Here is a 17532-nt window from a genome sequence, read left to right as displayed (position 1 = left end):
CTAACTTTGTTTGTAATACAAAATCTAAAAGGAACAAGCCACGCTTTATCCCAGTTGATATTATCAAAAATACAGTAGCATTCCAAAAAAACTTCCCTCTTGGAGTTATTTTCTTCGCATTATACAAACATTCTCTAATATGTTTATTGGTGCATTTCTTGCTTAAGAAATCAATACCATTTATATAAAGAGTGTTAACGGATGCATGTGGTGTGTTCTGTTTTTTGTAGCTTTTCATCAACTCAGTCAGTCCGCTGGGAACGGACTTTATTACAGAGCTAAAATCTTTAAATTTGATAGGGAATGTTTTTTCTGTAATAAAGTCATTGTAACTAAGTAGCTGGCCTTCAGAGTCAAATAAGTCTTTTAAATAGATTATATTTTTATCAATCCAATTCTGCTAATATAGTGATTTGTTCCTCTTAGTAATACATTCGTTATTCCAGATAATAGATCTATGTGGAGAAAAGTTATGTGAATAACATAATTTCCAAGCCAACAATGCCTGTTGATAAAATGCAGACATTTTAACTGGTAACTTTGATATACTGTAACTACAAGACAATAGGAACTGTAAACCTCCAACATTTCTAAAAATGTTATGTGGAATGAAATGCCATAATGATCCAGGAGATTTTAAGCATTCTTTTAGCCATTTCACCTTAAATGTATAGTTCAGGTCCATGAAGTCCAGAAGGTCAAAACCACCTTTATCTTTAGGTCCACAAAGCAATGATTTTTTTAGATGATGGTGCTTATTCTTCCATACAAAGTTAACAAATAAGTTATTAACATTTTTACATGTGGAATCATACACATTAAGGGAAAGGGCTGGATACACAAATCTGGAAACACCTTCAGCTTTAGTCAAAAGGATTCTACCAAAAATTGATAGGTCTCTTTGGAGCCATAAGTTCAGTATAGTTTTAGTTTTTTCCATCCTGGGAGAAAAGTTGAGTTGTTGATGCTCTGTGTCATTCTTACAGACATGAATACCAAGGTATCTAACACAGTTTTTGACAGGAATATTGTGTAAGGATTTGACATTTGATTGGTACAAACATAAAATTTCACATTTAGATTTATTTAGTTTTAATCCAGAGGCAATTGAGAAATCATTAATGAAATAGCATTTTCAATCTGATCTTTGTTTTTTAAGAATAAAACGGTGTCATCTGCTAGTTGAGTCACTCTGATTTCTTTACCAAAAATAGATAAACCTTTAATGACTGGGCTATTTAAAATGTGTAATGAAAGTAGTTCAGCCACAATCAAAAATAAAAAGGGTGAAATTGGGCAACCCTGGCGAACAGATCTCATGACTGGCAATCTTTTAGTAGTATTTGGATATAGTATAACACAACTGTCAATATTTTTATAAAACATTTCGATAGTTGACACAAAGTTTGGACCAAAACCAAAGGTTTTGAGTGCTTTAAATAAGAAATAATGTTCTACCGTATCGAAAGCTTTATTTTAAAGCTTTAATTTCGAGTTAGCACTGACAATCAGTAATCTACGTGAATTGCGTCATTTCCTTGTTACCCGGAAGCTGAAGTCCTCAGCTACAAGCGCTAAGCTACCAGTATTACAGCCAGTCATGAATGCACAAATTGCTGAGTATTTTCAGCTTGGTTTCACAAATAATGAAATCCTTGTATTATTAGCTGAATCACGTGGTGTTACCACCAGCAAAGGTACTCTCGAAAGCGCCAATTTGTTGCTATACATTGGTAGCTCGCCATCCGGTTTTGCGTGCGCGTTCCTCTGAGTCATATCCTTCCGGGTAACAGGAAAATTACGTCATTCACGTAGATTACTGATTGACAGAGCTAACTCGAAATTTTGAATTACTGTTCGAGTTAATAGGTCGAAATGTCGAGAAAATAAGTCGAAATCTGGAGTTATGGATACTTTTTTTTTTTTTTACTGAATCTGGTACTCTTTTCCACACGGCTTCCAGGATGTATGACCCAAAAAACTGAATTTAAGAACTGAAATTGAATGGTGCAAAGTGAAACTGAAAGCATTCAAGAGCTAAATTTAAAGAAGGATGGAATACAATTTCAAATTCAATTAATTCATTTTCAAAATAAAAAATTCAGTTTCAATTTAGTGACAATCATTTTCAAACCAATACATTGGATTTTAAATTAGGCTGATTCAAATTCAGTTTTAGAAGCTTTTATTTAAGTTGAGCAATTCAGATTTGAATTTAACTTATTCAAATTCAGTTTCTGATGGCACAAAGGCATAGTTTTACATTCCTGTTTTGAGACACACGTCTGAGTATATCGGGTATTTTAGTGGATAAAATAAATTATTATGTATAATAGATGTAATTTTTTCATTTTTAGTTTATATTTTACCATAACAGTATTTATTTGATATTTATTGCTTTAATAATTCAACTGTTGCAACTAATGGTTTGGTAATTGATCAAAAGATATTTGTAACATTTGAGAGAAATTTCAAGCCATGTCCAAGAATTTGAAACAATCTAAAACACGTTAACTTTTAACCAAAAGAGCTGCAGTTTTTATTTGTGAATGTAGTAAGTGCTACACGAAAGGCATGATTGGTCGTTTTTGTAGGTGAAGTGTTTAATTCCACCACAAGATGTCAGACTAAACATAAACTCTCTGCCACTGTGTCTGGGCTTTTAACAGACTTCAGCGATGGACTCGTTGCTCTGCAGAGAGAACGATAGAGTACCTCTCTCTCTCCCTCTCTCTCTCACTCGCTGTGTGTGTGTGTGTGTGTGTGAGAGAGAGAGAGAGAGAGAGAGAGAGAGAGAGTGTGTGTGCGTGCGTACATTTTCAGGGTGAAAGCTCTTGGTTTTATCTTGTGCCAAACCACCTGTATGCGCATGACTCATGTGGTCAGAAGGTGAATAAAAACAGTGCACAAACTAATGACCATTTATTATTCACAAAATGTAATACACGCTAAGGTTGTCATACTTATATTAAATTACAGAAAAACAAACGTAGCAGGGGAGAGCCAATCACATGGCAGATACAAAGGATTCAACAGCCATAATTGCCATAACTGTTATTGTGGACAGAAAATGAGTACATATGTGTAACATTGTTCTGTTTGTGTGTAGGTGGAGTACTCACCACTGCTTATTCTGGGATTATTTTAGCTTTCTTTTAAAGTATTGTTTGTCTCTATCTATTTAATAGTATTTCACACGGTTGTTCTGTTCTCTTTGTTTCTACAGTTCCTGTGAATGGCTGCCTCCGGTCAGCATGCTGGGAGTTCACTCGTTGTTTACGGTAAAATCTGCTTGTATGTATATTTAGTGTATGTCTAGTGGTGGTTGGCTGTCTCCCAGTAGCTGATGTATCGCTGTCTTCTTATCCTTCTTCGTTCTTATATCATTTCATTAAAATTCTTAATAATTAGCCAGATGTGGCACCTAACCAAATACGAACTGTTTTGGCATCTTAATTGAAGCCTCTGCATCCTTTTACTAAAACTTAAAAAAAAAAAAGAAGTTTTTTTGTAAACTTACAAAAGCAATTACATTAAAAAAGGGGGAGAGAGGAGGGTGTGTGTGTAAATGTCCTCCACCTCATCACCCACAACCAGCCACAGAAATAAAGCACCTTGAGGTGACTGCCTTTGTGATTTGGATCTTTGTAATGAAAACTGAACTTAGTTTTATTCTTTAGTTTGATCAAATTTCTCACGCAGGCTACCTGATGCTTTGCTTCAAATGTGGGTGACACTGCATTCAGTTGACTGCTATCAAAGTGTTTTTGTGGTTATATACCTGTTCTAGACCTTTAAAATCTCAAACAGAAAGAAATTTAAAATGCACACATCAACAATATAATTAACAGCACTAGCAACATTTCTTTATTTTTCCTGCATGACAAATGAAACCAAATTTAATCTGAATTGAACTGAATCTAACTTAGAGTGAGGTTTCCCCCCAACAGGACACAGAAGTAACCAACCAACTGGGAATGTTAAAAAAAAAAAAGAGGATTTGTAATGCTCACCTGTTACTGGCACTGTCAAAGCTTTACAGCATTGCCAGCATTAATGATCCTAATATTGGCAGGGTAACCTTAGTGCTTCTGCTTCTTAAAGAAATGGATAAACATATGTTTAACTTCATCTGCACTCCTTGGACTTGCACTATATGGACAAAAGCACCAGCCCACCTCCACATTACCCCTACAGGCCTGCTCTGCTGTGGAAACCCATGAAGCTCTTGGTGCACACTTTTTGTGCTGATGTTAATACTAGAGGAGGTTTGTAACTCTGCAGTAACCAAATCAGCAGAGCATTGGAGACTTCTCCGCACCCTGCTTCTCAGCACTCTCTAAATACGTGTTCTGCTGCTGCCTGGCTGAGTTGTTGTAGCTCCTAAACACTTAATAATGCCATTTACAGCTGATCATGGAGTAACTAGGAGGGAAGAAATTTTGCAAACTAAATTGTTGCAACATCCTGCATCTTATTACAGCAGCATGCACAAATTCAGTGAGAATGACCCCTTCTTTCACAAATGTTTGCAAAGGCAGACCGCATGGCTAGGTGCTTCATTTTATAAATCTGTGGGACTGGAAGCATCTGAATTTAAAGATTATGAGGTGTGGTCCAGTACTTTTGTCTATTCAGTCACCCACTCGGATGCAAACTCCACAGTGGCTTTTTAAAAACCATAAGCTCTCAACTGGATTTGCTGATTTGATGGAAGTCATTATCTATCCTCCATTAGCAGCTATTGTTGTGATCTGAGTGAGCTCCTTAATCTAATTATGAAATTCCTGTTCTAGATTAAAACACTCTGACCGCATATATTCCAGATCATTTCACCGCAGACGAGAACACTGTGCAGTCTGAGTCAGAAACGGTGAACCATAAAGCTGACAGCATTTGTGAGAAAGCCAGTGTTGTATAGACACAAAAGCTGTCCAGCATCCAAGGATGCCTCCTCTGGTCCTTGCTGTTGTCACAGCAACAGAAAATGCCCGCATGTTGGAGAAGTGGTCCGGCTTCTTTTTCAACAAGGCCTTCAGTTCATCAGTGCAACGCACACAGTTTTCTGGGCAAAATTAAGTTTGGAGTGAGTGTAAATTATTTCCAAAACCAGTTTCAGTATCTCTTCCACGTGATTTTGTTGATTTCTGCTGAAAGTTGTGTGATTACAAAGCTCCAAAATACGAATCCCCATGTTTACTTGTCTGACTGACTGACACGTTGTGCTCCTTGGAGGTTTCACCAGCGCTGCCATCACAGGAGGGGAGCCCACAGCGGCTCTCTCCCCTGGGACGCCATGAGAATACAGACTCCAAAAATAGAGGTATCCTCCTCTCCTTCCAACTTTTCAGCTCTTCTGTGTGCTCCTTTATCGGACTGAGGAGACACTCACAGATCAAGCACGCTCTCCTGAGCAGAAATTATCTGCATCCTGCTGAGAAATACTTTGGATGGTTTTTGTCAATTCTTGCAGGGAGATTGCATAGTGTAGTTACAAAGTCAGCTCAAGGTTAGTGTGTGTGTGCATTGATTAGATATCACTATTATTAGCACCATCTCTATGCAACCTGAGCTAAGGCAGAGCTAAAGGTATATCATGGCTGTGTCATGCATGTCTGAAATTAAACCTGTGTGTGTGTGTGTGTGTGTGTGTGTGTGTGTGTGTGTGTGTGTGTGTGTGTGTGTGTGTGTGTGTGTGTGTGTGTGTGTGTGTGTGTGTGCGTGTGAGAGAGAGAGAGAGAGAGAGAGCAGAGTATTGGGCTAAAAGAGACGTGCTGCTGATCAGCAGCTTTAATTAGATGGGCTCTCTTCCTATCTGGATCACAGTTCGCCTTTTTCTCTGAGGATAAAATTGCAAATATGCTTGGTACAACCCCGTGAGACATATCAAGACCAAACATGATGATACAGTGTCTCGAGTATTATGAACTGGATTTCAAAGGGTTTTGAGAGACTGTAAGGTCACAAGATACAGAACTACACATGGGTGTGTTTATACAGCAGGCTGCTGACTGTTCCTGTGCTTTCTTTCATGTTAAGATGAAAGCTAATTCCCCTTCAGAGAGACAGTTTCACAGGTCTGATAGAGTTTTCAAACAGCGTCTTTGGTCACATTTATCTAAGGAGAAATTTCATTCATATAGAACTGTGGAAAGAGGGTTTTTTTCAGCAGGTTCACTGCAGGCCACACCTGTCTTTAGCTTTGAGTGGCTCACTTTTAAACAAATAGTTTAGTAAATTCAAATATCAAAAGTCGAAGTTTGCACTTTTCTAGTGAGAGAAAAATTACCTTTTAAATCCATGTGTATAATTTCATCTGTTGATATAGGAGATGATCAAGAGCTGCGTCATCTTTTCTTTACTGCATTTCCTGTAATCCAGACAGAAACATGAAAAATGCCCCCCATTATAGATTTTTTAAAGAAATTATTCTCTGACTTTTATCACGGTGTCACCATTCATAAATACATCCAAACTCCAATATAAAAGAAAGGAGCACACATCTGCTTTTTCTCCAACAAACTTATTTAACTGTTGTTCAAGTCTGTGGGACCCATTTTCAATAAAATTGTGTAATTAATTATTTTTATTGGCCTTGGCTAACTTTGCCTGTCTTTTCCCACACTCCCACGTATTTCAGCTTCTGTCTCACAGAAACAATTCTATATTATTTCACACTCTCAAATTGCAGAGAAATATGGCTCTCAAAAATGATCAGACTGAATTATCCTGTTGCCAAAGAATGATTGTTGTGTTGTAACCATGTCCAACACAAATGGTGGTTACTCCTGTGAAGAACTTCTTATCCCCATCCAGAAAATTATCCGGATCAGAACAGAAATGTTCGTGGTGAACAGACTTCAGTTCAGTGGGGCGTGATGTGTCGTACAGGTTACTGTAAGATAAAAAAACAACAACACATCATCCCACAGTCTAAAGAAACTGTTGAGAAACAAAGTCATCAGTCTGGAAAGCGTTACAAAGCCATTTCTAAGTCATCGGGATTTCAGTGAACCACAGTCAGAGCTATCAGCCACAAATGAAGAAAACTTGGAACAGTGATGAACCTCCCCAACAGCGTCCGGCCTACCAAAGTTACTCCAACAGCGCATTGACGACACATACAGGAGGTCACAAAAGAACCCAGAGGAGAAAGCAAAGCATTCAGTTTGTGTTCCAAAGCTCAAGCACACTCAGGTTATACAGCAGAACAATGACCTGAAACACACAAACAAGTCTACCTCTGAATGCCTAAAACAACACACAAAAAAACAAACAAAAAAACCCAAATGAAGGGTTTGGAGTGGCCTAGTAAAAGTCTTGCCTGAAATCAGACTGATTGGCATGACGTCAAACAGGCCGTTCATTCTTGAAAACCCTCCAGTGTGGCTGAATCAAAACAATTCTGCAAAGAAGGGCGGGCCAAAATCCATCCGCAGTGATGTGATCACAATTTCAGTTCTTGGTGCCAAAGGTGGCACAACAAGTTATTATTTTTAAGAGGCAATTACTTTTCCTCATAGACCGAGGAAGGTTTGGATAACTTGTCCATAAATAAATAAAATCATCATTTGAAAACTGCATTTCATTTCTTTCCATTTAGATTTGCTCAGGTTAGCTCTGTCTAATATTAAAATTTGATGATCTGAAACATTCAAGTTTGACAAATATGCAAAAAAACTAAGATTGGCGGCCCACTCCACCTTGTCTTTCTTTTTGCCTGTTTGTGTGTCAGGTCACTGGAAGGCTGGTGTGGTGCACGTTCAATCAGTGACACAGGCAACACCTGGCTAATTTCATTAAAAAACACTTATTTTTAAACTAACTAACAAACAAACAAAAATATCTAAGCTACTTTAAGTAATATTTAATGTCATAAATAGTGAAAAAAGTTCCACAGAAATAATCACATAATTAACAGCGGTCACTACTATGAGGTAGTCATAGCATCTGCCAAACAAAACTCACCCATAACACTAAATGTTTCAGTGTAATTATATCCAGCCTGTGTGATAGAAAGTAAATCCTCTCATTAATTGGGTCTTAGGACTTTGCAGCCTTCTGCTGTCACAGCTAATTGACCCCAAGAATGAGGTGGAACACATCTGCCTTATTTTATCCACAGCTCTAATTAACACGACCACCGGAACCAGAAAGGAATGCATGAGTGTGTGTATACTGTACATCTGCGTGTGTGAGCATATGTGCGTGTGTGTGTGAGAGAGAGAGAGAGTGAGACATGAGATCTCATGACCCCAATCAAGCCAGCCTGATCATATTATGAAACAAAGCATTCATGTACAGTTTAAAAATACTGCATATGAAGACAGACTGTATCCCTGTACAAGTCACAGTGATTATTGATATTAGGTGCCTTTTGTCCTATTAATATCTGAGGAAACAGAGTGTATGTATAAGCTTTTCTGCTCACTTGCTAATTATTTTTCTGCTCACTCTCAGTTTCATCATCTGCTATGAAAGTGTCACAACTGATTCAGGTCAGGGGGAAAACTGAGGCCTGTCATGTGCAGCCATGTGGCCTGCCTAGACTGCTTCTACAAGCATTTGTAAAAGAACAGGTCAGTCTCAGGAGCTCAGTAAATTCCACAGTGGTACCATGATAGGATGCAACCTGTGCAACAAGTCCAGTCATGATATTTCCTCACTACTAAATATTCCACAGTCAACTGTTAGCGGTATTATAAGATAATGGAAGCGATTGGGAACAACAGCCACGAAGTGGTAGGCAACTTGAAATCTGAGGCGCATAGTGCACAAAAGTTGCCAACTTTCTGCAGTTAATCGTGTCAGACCTCCAAACTTAATGTGGCCTTCAGATTAGCTGAAGAACAGTGCGTAGAGAGCTTCAGTGAATGGGTTTCTATGGTCAAGTAGCTGCATCCAAGCCCTACATCACCAAGTGCAATGCAAAGCGTTTGGCACAGTGATGTAAAGCACAACGCAAATGGACTGCAGAGCAGTGAAGACAGCAGTTGCTCTCTTGAGTGACAAATCATGCTTCTCATCAGACAATCTGATGGTCAGGTCTGGGTTTGGCAGTTGCCAGGACAATAGTGCTTGTGTTACTGCATTGTGCCAAGTGTAAAGATTGGTGGAGAGGTGATTATGATGTGGGATTGTTTTTCAAAAGTTGAGCTCGGCCCCTTAGTCCCAGTGAAAGAAACTCTTATCACTTTAGCATATCAAGACATTTTGGACAATTTCATGCTCCCAACTTTGCGCAAACTGTTCGGGATGGCCTTTTCCTGTTCCAACATGACAGTGCACCAGTGCACAAAGCACGGTTCATAAAGACATGGATTAGTTTGGTGTGGAAAAACTTGAGTGTCCTGACCTCAACCAGACAGAATAATTTGGGATGAATTGGAGCAGAGACTGCAAGCCAGGCTTTCTGAGCCAACATCACTGTCTGACATCGAAAATGCACTTCAGGAAGAATGATCAGAAATTCCCATAAACACTCCTAAACCTTGTGGAAAGTCTTCTCAGACCAGTTAAAGTTGTTATAGCTGCAATGGGTGGCCTGACATCATACAGTATTAAACCCAGTGGATTAAGAGTAGGATGTCACTCAAGTTCATATGTGAAGGCAGACTAGCGAATACTTTTATCAAAGTAGCGTACCTCTCGACACACCAGAAACCTGCTTGTTTGTCTGTTTGTTGTGAGCCAGGTAGTCAGGTGTGGGGCTTATTTGTTTTTACTGAAAACAACTTCCTGTCACACAAAAAACAACAACAGCAACAAAACAACAAGATCAGTGTGAGAGAACCAAAATGTATAATATATGTTTAAAGTCATTAAAGTGAAGTAATGACATAAAAGGACTTTTGACAGAGTGCAAATTTTCAGTGCATTCAACACTATGAGTAACATCTTCATTTACATGTATTTATGCAATCTGTTTAAAATATCAATTAAAAAGAATGCAACAATTTGCAAATCTAATAAAGCCATATTTTAATCACAACAGAACACAGTGAACATATCAAATGTTAAAAGTGACAAAATGTACAATTTTAAGACAAAACAAGGTAATTTTGAATTTGATGGCAGCAATATTTCTCAAGAAAGTTGGGCCAGAGCAATGTTTACCACTGTGTCCATAAACATCTGGCAGCTGAGCAGACCAGCTGCTGGACTTTTGTCCTTTTATTGTCTAATAGGACTCAAGCTGCTTAACAGTCCTGGGTCCTCTTTGTTGTTTCTTTAGTGTTTTTGCTCTATCATGCTGGGTGGTCCATCTACTCTTTTGCTCAGATGACACAGCATTTGTGTTTTTCTAAAAATACATAGTTGTATTTTTTTTAGGAACAAATTTAGCTATTTTATATCATTTCAATAGCTGTCCACTTCCTATGAATGGGAAGGTTCCAGTGTCTTGCTCAAGGACGCTTTGACAAAAACTCTGTGTTAGTGGTGGTCAGTAGCTTTGGTGGAGATGCCACCTGACACTGTCTGCTTACTGGGCAGTTTGACATGTGGCAACCACCTCACACGAATGATCTGATCTGCACTTTATATCCCCTCACAGAGAAAATAAACAGCGCTGAATGTATTGATCAGACCACTTCACAGACGTACTATTGAGTCTGCAGTTTATTTTGATGAGTAACTGTTCTGTGTTACTCTCTGCAGTCTCTCCAGGAGGCTTTTGGACTCTTATGGACTCTCTGTCTGCCTGCCTACACTTTCTCTCCCTTGTTCTTCAATCCTTTAATCTCTGCATAAACCCACTTTGACTTCATAGCCCTGAGTCATACTGTATCACATCTGTCTCCTCTCCTCTCTTCCGCTCTCCTCTCCTCCTATCACTGTGACACAAACAACAGGGGGTGCTGGTCTGTCGATCGATTCCTGATGTTGCTTACCGATGCCATATAAGCTTAAATGATAGCCTATCTCTTGTCTGTGTACTTAGGGTTGTGTGTGTGTGTACAAATGTATTTTTTTCCCATTGATGAGGTAATGCATAGACAATAATGACACCAGAAAACACAGAAAACAACAAAGGAAAAAATGTTTTTCCAAGATTTCAATTAGCAGGAGCATTTATTTCAATAAGGAGAGATCATTTGGAAGAATTGAACATGATTAATTGCTACAGAATTCGATTAATAAGCTAGTTGGTGATTAGACTGCTATGATGAACCATTACAGCAGAAAATAGTCCCAGCAATGGTAGGAATTAGGACAGGGCCCCCTACCCCCTCCCACCAATCCTGGAGTCTAAGCGCTGGTGAAGATGAAGATGGAGGCTCGCATGGGGCTCTGAGAGATCAAGGTGAGGCGGAGATAGGGAGGTTGCACGAATGTCTGACTCTGAAAAGCAGAACAAAAGAGGAGCAGAGTGGGGGCTGATTGGCTCGAAGAAGGTATGCAAGAAAATGATTGGGTCGGAGTAATGATGTCGGCACTCAGTGTGACAGCGTGGGAAACAGGAAGTGATGTAAAAAAGGATGAGCGATTACAGATCTTCCTCGTTGCACTTACACATGAGCTGCATTCATATAATCAGCTGATCTCTTCTTAAGTAATTCAAAGTAGATTAAGTGTTTTTCTAAAGTATTAATTAATTAAAACAGCATTTTTATTTAATTTTATTTTTTACTATGAGCCTCATTCATCCAGTCACACGGCTACACCTACATCTACTCCTTTAAGCCCTTTCTAGCCGTCATGTACACCGGATGCACTGGGAGCAATTTGGAGTTCAGCATCTTGCCTCAGGACACTATGGCCAGAGAAGCTTGTGATTGAACCACCAACCTTCCAATTAGAAGATGACGCTTTCTTTTCTAAGCTATAGTCACTTTAACAGGTGGTTTGTACGAGGAGTGTTGCTGTAACCCAGCAGGAGCTGTTGCTCTGCAGCCATGGGTGGGCATATTTGCTGTAAAAATCTGTACTGTCTAAGGAGTGGAAAACTAGAAGCATATTTCACTCATTAACTATGCCCATAATGTGGAACCATGAATGTTTTCACCAGCTGCTGATACTGCCTCTATGCCAAATGTACTACTTCTCTTCTGCCACAACATGAAAAGACAATGGGTATGTTATTTGTCAGTATGTTATTTTGCACTAGAACCGATATTGTAGAGATGATACTGAAATGTGTTGCAGCTTCCCAAATAACTTAGGGTTATTTGGGAAGCTGCAACACATTTCCCTAGAAAAACACATCAACATGGACATAATATACAGGAAAATCAAAAGAATTGAGATTTATAGTAACATTTTTCAAAAACATAAACCTTGCTAATAGCTGTATATTTAATCACTGTATGTCACACATGCTGTGATTAGTAGCCTTTATGTTTTTGAAAATTTTTATCATAAATCCCAGTTCTTTTAATGTTTGTACAAAGTTTTGTTCCAATTGGTCACCCATTAAGGAGGAGAGTACTATAATGATTATACACTATGTTCTTCATAGTAAGACTGGTATCTTTCCAGTCTCAAATGGTATTTCTGTCTTCCTGTTAGTCATTTAGCAATCAGCCTAGTGTGGATAAAATGTCCAATTCAATTCAATTTTATTTATATAGCGCCAAATCACAACAAAAGTCGCCTCAAGGCTTTGTCCTTGTAACATCATTTGTTAATACTTTCTGTTCTATTGCTGAATTTTAGACCCATAGTTTCGAGGTTTTATTTTTTCTTTCCTTTTATATTCTGATTTTTATTGAATATTTGATTTTTATTTATTAATTTTGTTATATTTTGTAATCTTTTTTTACTGGTTGTTTCCTTTGTCTGGTATTTAGCTTAATTTCCTGTGTGGATTCTGTTCACCTGTGCCTCATTTCCACCCAGCTGTTTTTACTTTCTCTCTTTCCTTTTTATGGACTTTGTTTATTATTGAATTTTCATCAGCTAATAAATGGCTCATTTAGCTTTATGTGTTCTGCATTTCTCACTAATTACCATAAAGAAAAAAAAGAGTCACAGCAGCAGTCCTCCGCTACACACTCCACCTCTTAATGTCTTCTTTTATTTTGCACTGCACAGAGTTTGGTTATTTTTATAATTTGCTGTATAAATGCATGTTTAGAATGTGACAGAATGACAATGGGATATGGCAGACACCTGACAGACAACTGGTCCTAGCTTTATTCCCCAAACAGGATGCCAGGTATAAAAGCAAGAAATAAGCAGGATGAAGTTAAGAAAACATTGTATAGATTACCCAAAAAAGAATTACCCAAAAATTACCCAAAAAATATAACACAAAAAATACACAAAAAAATGAAAAAAGGGGAGGAGGGTGTTCTTGTTTGTGATGTGTGTTAGAGTGAATTGTTAGATGTTGTCATTTTTGTGCTTACCATACATTGTTTCAAACTGTGTGATCAAAGACATTCCTTTGGTTGTGACCCCCTCCCCAGCCTGTCAAATGGTGGGGGAGGCTGTAGTGTTTTATTATAGGCACATCCTACGTGAGAGTTCTGTTTTCTTGTTTAGTGAGGATGTTTTACTTCCTGCCATTTATGACCTCACCTGTGCTTGTGTATGGTGAGACCTTTAGAGGGGTTAAGCCATATACAGGGTGGGGGAGATGATCCTTTTGTGAGCACGAGGTCACACAAACGCACCCCCAAACACAAACACACACACACATTCTCGCACATGCATACACACACATACAGTGAGTGACACCATAGGGGGGTTTACAATGGGTGTTTGTGTAAACTGTGTCACAGGATAAAAGGCTGCAGGGGAAGCTCTTTCTTCGAAGTGGTCTGAGACCGAGGGCAGAAGGGCTGCTCTGAGATCCTTCCCGTGCTAGCATGTGAAAAACCGGTTAAAGCTGTTCATCTTGCTTCGTTAACGGGAATAAGTCTCTAAACCAGCGGGACCTGTGGAAGCGCAGACCCAACAATGTGGTTCTGTTGCCTTCATCAGTTGGTGACCTCCACCTCACACTGGAGTGGTTTCCAGCCCAGTGTGAAGCAGCGGGAATGAGAATCAGCACCTCCAAGTCAGCAGGAAAAGGGTGGAGTGACAATTTGAGTCAGAGACGAGTTACTGCCCCAAGTGGAGAAGTTCAAGTTCGGGGTCTTGTTCATGAGTGAGGGTAGAGTTGAACATGAGATTGACAGATGGATTGGGGCGGTGTTTGCAGTGATATGGATGCTATACTGATTTGTTGTGGTGAAGAGAGAGTTGAGCATAAAAGTGAAGCCACCTGACAGGGATTCTTCCTCAATGCCTCCTAGGTGAAGTATTCTAGCCATGTCCGACCTGGAGGAGGCCCTGGGGCAGACCTAAGAATCACTAAGGATTTATATTTCTTGGCTTGATGAGCTTGAGGCTGGGGTGAGAGAAGTCAGGGACTCTCTGGACAGACTGCTGCCCGTGACCCAATACCGGATAAGTGTCAGAAAATGGATGGATGGATAGGTGGTGATTATAAAACAATGAGATAACAAAAGAACAAAAGACTGAGAAAAAAATAGTTTTTAAGTTTTTAAAAAATGTGTTTTTAGATTTTGCCTGGCATCTCCTCAGGCAGGTCATTCAAGAGCTGAAGGGCCCTGATGGCAAAAATCGTGGGATTTAAGCCTTGGCTTTAGAGCAGACAGGAGGGCCCCAGCTGAGGATCTGAGCTGACAAACTGGCTCATCTGGGGTCAACAGTTCTGCCATGTAGCTTGAAGCTAGTCTGCAGCATGTTTTAAAAGTCCCTATTCTTAAAAGTGCGGGGAGCCTATGCAGAGAAGCCAGGATGTGGCTGATGTGATGAAGTCTGCTAATATAAGTAAGAAGCTGCTTTCAGGGGCATTTTGAACAAGCAGAAAACAAGACAGTAATTTTTCATTTATACCAGAAAAAAGAAATTTGTTGCAATAAAAAAGCTTTTTTCTTTTCTTTTTTTTTAAAGGCTTCCAGATCCGATTTTGAGAGCATTGGTTTAATGCAGCATCTTATTTGGAGGAAGAATGACTGATATGTGATTCAATGGCTATGGCCCTAGATTAAAAAGATCATGATCATACACAAACACCAAGCAGGGACACACACACACACATATATATATATATATATATATATATATATATATATATAAATAAATACCAAGGGCTCAGAGAAGAGCTCGAGAGGATGTGGAGGGTGAAGGTAACGGTGGTCCCCGTGGTAATCGGAGCACTAGGTGCGGTGACTCCCAAGCTAGGCGAGTGGCTCCAGCAGATCCCGGGAATAACATCGGAGATCTCTGTCCAGAAGAGCGCAGTCCTGGGAACAGCTAAGATACTGCACAGGACCCTCAAGCTCCCAGGCCTCTGGTAGAGGACCCGAGCTTGAAGGATAAACCGCCCGTAGGGGCGTGCTGGGTGTTTTTTACACAACACACCCAGCACGCCCCTGCGGGCGGTTTATCAATACAAAATTTGTAATTTATTTTATCAACTTTCCTTCTGACGATGCTGTCTGTGTTGAGCGCTCAGTGAATCTGCGTTCGACTACTCCGCCTAGGCTGCACTGTCGAGCGCAGATCCACCGAGCGTTCAACACAAACAGCAGAAGGAAGAGCGCAGGGCAAGCTAGCGAGACAGAAGTTAAGCTCTCCTGGCAACATGGCAAATTGAACCTCCCCCACCCTCATTCAGATCTGGCGTTTGGAATTATTTTGGTTTTCATGTGAGGTATGACCCTGAAGGTAAGCGCGTCATAGACTAAAGTAAAACAGTATGTTGGATGTGCCACGCAATGCTCAATTACATGGGTGGGAACTAGTGTGTTAGCGCAGTTAGCTCGTTAACGTGTTGGCCGTCTAGCCCCACGCAGGGGTAGCCGTTAACGGAGATTTGCCGTGTTGTGGCGTTAACGTCATTTCAACGAGATTAACGCTGACAGCACTAGTGGGAACACAACGAGTATGACTGCACATTTACGCCGACATCATCCTAGTGCAAAGACAAGTGGAAGCAGACAAAAACAACAAGCATGCTTGCTACAAACTTTACCCGAGTCATTTAGACAGCCGTTAGCACATGATTCTCCTTATGGGGACCTGATATGTTTAATATTGTGGCGAGCTCAGACAAGGAGGAGACGGAGGTATCGTTTGGTCTCGCTTCCCGTGAGCTAGCCAGGGAGCACAGCCGTTTATTGACATCTGCAGAAGAACACTGCCGCTAGCTAACTGCTCAGCGCGGCAACCGCACAGCAATAACAACAACAACAACAACACACAGGGCGCCCTCTGACCCCGGAAGGACACACCGTCGCAGCGAGAAGGCGTCACCCGTCACTATGGCAACATAAACAAAACATAACTGTACAAACAGAACCCCGAACAGCCCTGACCCGCTACATAGCCCCCCACCTAAGGGGTCAGTCGTCCCCGACGACCCCATTGCCCCACACAAAGTCCTGCAAATGTCCAGGTGCCTTCTTTTGGCGCACCGGCCGGTCACGACCGGCGGGGGGAAAGTCACTCGGGTCAGAACATGGGGTGCCACCATCATCCCACTTCTGACACCAATGTGGCGAGCTCAGACAACGAGGAGACGGAGGTGTCGTTTGGTCTTGCTTCCCGTGAGCTAGCCAGGGAGCACAGCCGTTTATTGACATCTGCAGAAAAACACTGCCGCTAGCTAACTGCTCAGCGCGGCAACAGCACAGCAACAACAACAACAACACACAGGGCGCCCTCTGACCCCGGAAGGACACACCGTCGCAGCGAGAGGGCGTCACCCGTCACTATGGCAACATAAACAAAACATAACTGTACAAACAGAACCCCGAACAGCCCTGACCCGCTACATAGCCCCCCACCTAAGGGGTCAGTCGTCCCCGACGACCCCATTGCCCCACACAAAGTCCTGCAAATGTCCAGGTGCCTTCTTTTGGCGCACCGGCCGGTCACGACCGGCGGGGGAAAAGTCACTCGGGTCAGAACATGGGGTGCCACCATCATCCCACTTCTGACACCAATGTGGCGAGCTCAGACAACGAGGAGACGGAGGTGTCGTTTGGTCTTGCTTCCCGTGAGCTAGCCAGGGAGCACAGCCGTTTATTGACATCTGCAGAAGAACACTGCCGCTAGCTAACTGCTCAGCGCGGCAACCGAACAACAACAACACACAGGGCGCCCTCTGACCTCGGAAGGACACACCGTCGCAGCGAGAGGGCGTCACCCGTCACTATGGCAACATAAACAAAACATAATTGTACAAACAGAACCCCGAACAGCCCTGATCCGCTACAATATGCTGCTGAGAATATAGCCCAGAAGAAGCGTATAGTATAACTTTTATTTTGGAAAGAGACATTTCTCTGTAATAAACTCTCTTTTCCAAAGATGAGTGATTCCTCAATCAGATACAGGTGTTACCGCGCCAGATCCGCGGCCCCGAACCGTAGTAAGGAAACCTCTGGCAGTTACTTGAAGGTTCCGTAACTGACTCGTAGCCGGCAACAGCTTACTATACAGGTCAACTCCGCTAGCAAAAAGATCGAAGGAGGCGTAGGAAACTGCTTCACCGAACTTTATTTCTTCTCT

The sequence above is a fragment of the Mchenga conophoros genome, linkage group LG18 (genome assembly GCF_057382185.1).
Source record: "Mchenga conophoros isolate Kocher_MC1m ecotype Shallow Benthic linkage group LG18, M_conophoros_male_GT1.1, whole genome shotgun sequence".
In the NCBI taxonomy this organism is placed as follows: domain Eukaryota; kingdom Metazoa; phylum Chordata; class Actinopteri; order Cichliformes; family Cichlidae; genus Mchenga; species Mchenga conophoros.
This window is presented reverse-complemented; position numbering follows the sequence as displayed.